At 34.1% G+C, this 5,079-nt stretch overlaps 1 pseudogene; it reads right to left on the reverse strand.

Moving 5' to 3' along the window:
• Positions 1-3,358: 3,358 nt before the first annotated feature.
• The window catches only part of LOC103582751, a 9,116-nt pseudogene continuing 7,395 nt past the window's right edge, over positions 3,359-5,079 (reverse strand).

The raw sequence follows: 5,079 nt of genomic DNA on the forward strand, positions 1-5,079 counted from the left end.
TTGCATGGGATGATGTGAAAGCACACTTGAGGGGAATTTGGAATAGTTCCTCCATTTCCTTTAGTATTCGACAGTTGCATTCACAAATTACAGCTATTTCTCAATCCCATTTACAACTTTATTCTGCTGGCGATGTTGCCAATCAAGCTATTCAATATATACAAAAATTTATTTCACGAAAAACATTTTGGTCTTTTATAATCAATTTAGGAATTATTTTGGTTATAGTAATTATTATTTTATTTTTTGCACCAATATTTTTCAAACATATAATCACTGCCCTTAGTTCCATTCGCCAAGAGCTTCACATTCTTCAATTAAAAAATAAAAAAAGGGGGAGATGCCATGAGCCATCCTGCTATAGGGAACGGCATGGGAGCCTGAGAATGATGCCCCTTGTTCAGCAGGCTGCAAGAGGTCTCGTATGTGCGGCACGGCTCCATGGGAACTTCTTGTTCGTTCACCTTTGGTTGCTTGACAACACTTTTCAGAATTAAAGCCCTAACTTTTGGCTTAGTGTGGCTTTGGGGAATTCGAAGGGCCCCGGAGTTTCTCAAGGCCATACTAGCATGTCCTTTGGAGGATTCCAAGGGCCCCGGGTTTCTCGAGGGACATGTTAATAATAAATCAAAACTAATTGGTTTATTTAAAAAGGCATTGTCAGTACTAAGGGTGTTTTTGATGCATGTTCCCAGTACGGGTTGACTCTATTTAATTTTGTTATTAATCTTCCTTCTTAGTGATATTTGCATTAACCCATTGTGGCTGTGGTCATGCTTTTGTATGTGTGGAATGAAGTTATGTTAGATTTCTATCTACATTCCCCCAGGGAGAGTGGGTCTGGGTGCAGTAACATTTATAACTAATTGATCATCAACCAGTTACAGATTTCTTTGTTTCTGACGTAACATCTGGGTGCAGTAACATTTATAACTAATTGATCATCAACCAGTTACAGATTTCTTTGTTTCTCCCCACTCCCACAGTTTCACTTGATTTACCAAGAACATGTTCTTTCTTTAGTAATAATAAGAATGATCTAGTGTTTTTTTAGCTTGAGTAGGATCATTTAATCTTTCACTTTGTTCCTTGTACTGTTCCCAGAGTCAATTGGTAAAAAAATAAAAAGTTTTACTATAAAGATGAATAGGTAAAATAGTAAAAATATATAAAAATGTTTTTGATATTAATAGATTTTGTTTAGATTAGTTTATAGCATAATTGTTTTTAATAGTAGTAAAAATATAATAGAACGTTATAATCAAGTTTCATTATATAAAATCATGTTGTAAGTATTGTGATTTTGGTTATAAATTAGAATAATAAATATAAAATACAAAACATTAAATTGTTATATATAAGTATAAGTAAGATTTAATAAGAATTTAGAATATAAGTTTATGTGTAAGTTTAAAAGGTCAAGAATTGTGATTCAGATCAAAGTCTGATGCTTTAATGCCAAGCATGCTGCTATTGTATAGTTTCCTGGCCACAAGCCACAGACTTTAGGGTGAACTATTGATGCATGAGTGGGTGCTTTTATCACAACATAATTGCTTTGTAACATTTTGTTTTTTCTTTTTCTATATAGACGAAATAATAAATGTTTTGATTAAAAGGTTAGTCATCATGTAAAAGGTTAAGTAAAAAATATAAATAAAGCAAGATTTTTGTGGTCGTTGTCCACACTTGCACTAGACATCTGTGGTCCATCTCTTCCTTTTCACCAGATCCACACAACCTGGGTCTCTTCCTTTTCACCGGATCCACACAACCTGGTTCAGGTCCAACGAATCCTGCGGAGCTGGTCTCCGACATACAAGAAAGTTCAAAAAAATAAAAAAAACAACTTTGATTTAAAAAGTACCTCAAGACAATAGAAAAAAAATCATTTTAATTTTTGATACATATTAAATCATTTTAGTCAGTTTTTCCTGACAGCAAAACATGACACACACACAAGACCTCAAACATGCTTTAAAATGACATTCAGCAAAGTATTTAAAATTTAATGAATAGCAATAATCACACACAAATACATATTTCATATCTCTTCCTTTTCACCAGATCCACACAACCTGGTTCAGGTCCAACGAATCCTGCGGAGCTGGTCTCCGACATACAAGAAAGTTCAAAAAAATAGAAAAAACAACTTTGATTTAAAAAGTACCTCAAGACAATAGAAAAAAAATCGTTTTAATTTTTGATACATATTAAATCATTTTAGTCAGTTTTTCCTGACAGCAAAACATGACACACACACAAGACCTCAAACATGCTTTAAAATGGCATTCAGCAAAGTATTTAAAATTTAATGAATAGCAATAATCACACACAAATACATATTTCATACTCAATCATTAAGCTACGAAAACAGACACCTGAAGAATAAATAAATAGGAATTGACAATAAAAAAAATACGCTGGATTTTGCAATTCATTCTACCTAAAAAAGAGGGGTGATCTGAATGATTTCTTAATTTGCTTTTCTTCAAGATTGTAGCATGATACCCCCATGAATAAAATATATTGACAAAAATCACTCTTACAATACTGCAGCCTTAAATACAAATAATAAATATGAAATCAGCACAGTATTTTCAAGTTGTAATAAAAAATGCCTTCCCCATCCCCCGTAAAAGCTATGGAAATATATAGTCATTGTGGTAGCAAAAAATAGTATTTACAGTGATAGTGCTTGTGCACTAAACTCATCTGAGACCTTGATATGATTTTAGTGCAAATCCCTAGAGTCCAATACAAGCATAACAACTTTTGTACATATTTTATAAAGATCAAGATTTAATGCATAGTAGAATATCTTCATCTGCTTAATGATGTCTTTAAATGAAGATGAAAAAAGAAATGACTTGGGATTTTACCATTTGGTTTGTACCATATTAGAGTATTAAAGTCAACATTAGAAAATCTATAAAAGAGTTTTGTTTTTGCCATTAATATATCTAATTCTACCTAAATTTTACATCACTGCATTAAAACATAAAAGAAAAATTTTTAGAGAAAGTTTTTTTCCCTTTGACAAGTTCATATTATGATAAAATCCAATAATAGACAAATTGTTATACAAACAAAAACACAGGTAAATATAAGGTTTTTTTTTTGTATATTAACAACCTAATATCTAGTATATTAAGTTATAAGATGTTTGTTAAAAACATAAAAGTTTCAATTAAAAGGAGGTACTATTTTGTACAAACAAACTTTTAACATAGGATAGATAAAATGACAGTCAAATGAGTTTCAGCAGCCATGTTTCTACCGTGAACTACAGTACCAGGATAAAAACAATTAGTAACAAATGAAAGAACATTATTGAACAATATGAATATATAATGCATTTTTAGCTGCTAAAATAGTAAACTCTAAGTTCATAGAGTTACAAGTTGTTTAATTTAACCATGTGGGCTAACCTATAATAAGAAATCACCCTGCATCTTTTTTCTTTTTAAACTAAAACTAGTTTAATTGTAAAGTTACAAAAAAATGAATGGATATTGCTCCAACCTGTACACAATCTCCCTTATGTGATTTGTACCTAACAAAGTAACAAAGCCTCATCATCACTCGTTTCATTTTTCATTGTTGCTTCTAAGCAAGTGTGTGGTATCTGGGCAGTGTGGACAATTCCACAGCGCTCACAGGGGCCATCTCGATTACTTGGCCTTACTCCAGGGTTTGTTGCACTATATTGTTGTCTAAACCCTTGTCCTTGATCTGAGGCAAGATCAAGAAGAGGTCTGGAGCAGTCATTCACATCAAAGTCTGAAGCTCCATCAGCAACTGGAATTAGCATTTCAACATCATCATCTTCTTCTCTTCCATTTACCCCATTATCAAGTTGTCTCAAAGGACTCTGGTTCTGATTTATGGAGCTTGATCGCCCTAATGTAAAACGTACCCAACGTATCCCCCGAGTCACACGACTTAGTGCGCTTGTAAGCTGGTGACTTGCTGGACTCACACTTGGGGGTTCCACACTTGTCACATCCCTTCCATTTTCTGCAGGACCACCTCGAGTAGTCTGGGTTGAGGAACTTCCACATGCTCCTATTGCTGCTTCTACTGCTGTTGTGGGAGGGTTTTGGGGGGCAAAGGAGCTACAACACCACCAGATGCTCCTGCCTCATCTCTTCTCTCATTTTCTGTGTCTGTATCATCAGACTCCATGGAAAACAAACGTCTGTGAGTATGACTTCTTTCAGATTCTCTGCTGGTACTCTGACTAGGGACAACCTCATCTCCATCTGCTGAGACCAAAGCCAATGACCCCGAATGACGTGATCTTGCAAAATTCAAAATACAATGTCAAATGTTGCTGGATCTGCCTGCCACAGGAAGTGTGATTGAAGTAAATCCAAGTTGAGATCATACAGCTAGCCTTAGATTTTCCAAAACAGAAGCCTTCAATAATAAGAAAAGAGATAACAACAAGGTATTAAGATGGAACAAACCCTTCTCTTAAGAATATGTTGTGGCTAAAAATTCTATTACTCATTGTTACCAGGGTCTATGGAAGACATATTAAGTTATCTCACCTATACAGGTTCATCCCACTATAGAATTTAATCTATAACTTGAATCACTGCTCACTGTGTTTAAGATTTTTTTGTGGGGGCAGCTGGTTGGTATGGAAATCCACACCCTTAACCTCAGTGTTATTGGCACCATGATGTAACCAACTGACCTAACTAGCCAGCCCTGTTTAAGATTTTCTTGATACTTCGTTTTATATAGGCAACTTTAAAGTAATATTTGATGTCAATTATGTTATTTTGTTTAAAAACCTCACACAGTAATCCAGTCCTAAAAGCGTATCAAAGATAGAAAATAAAATTGTTTGATACTTCTACAACTAGGAGGGTAGAAAAATCTCCACCATAATGCACTAAGTGACTAAGGAATATGAAAAGTAGGTCCTTATTTTTTTTTTTAAACATAGAACAAATTAGACTTGATTTATGATGGAGTTTGGATGTATTGTCCCCTCCAAAACGCACATGGAAATTCCCCATGACTCAATCAGTGAATGGATTAATGAATGGATTAATGCTCTCCCTG

Source organism: Galeopterus variegatus, unplaced genomic scaffold (genome assembly GCF_000696425.1).
Source record: "Galeopterus variegatus unplaced genomic scaffold, G_variegatus-3.0.2 Scaffold17744, whole genome shotgun sequence".
In the NCBI taxonomy this organism is placed as follows: Eukaryota; Metazoa; Chordata; class Mammalia; order Dermoptera; family Cynocephalidae; genus Galeopterus; species Galeopterus variegatus.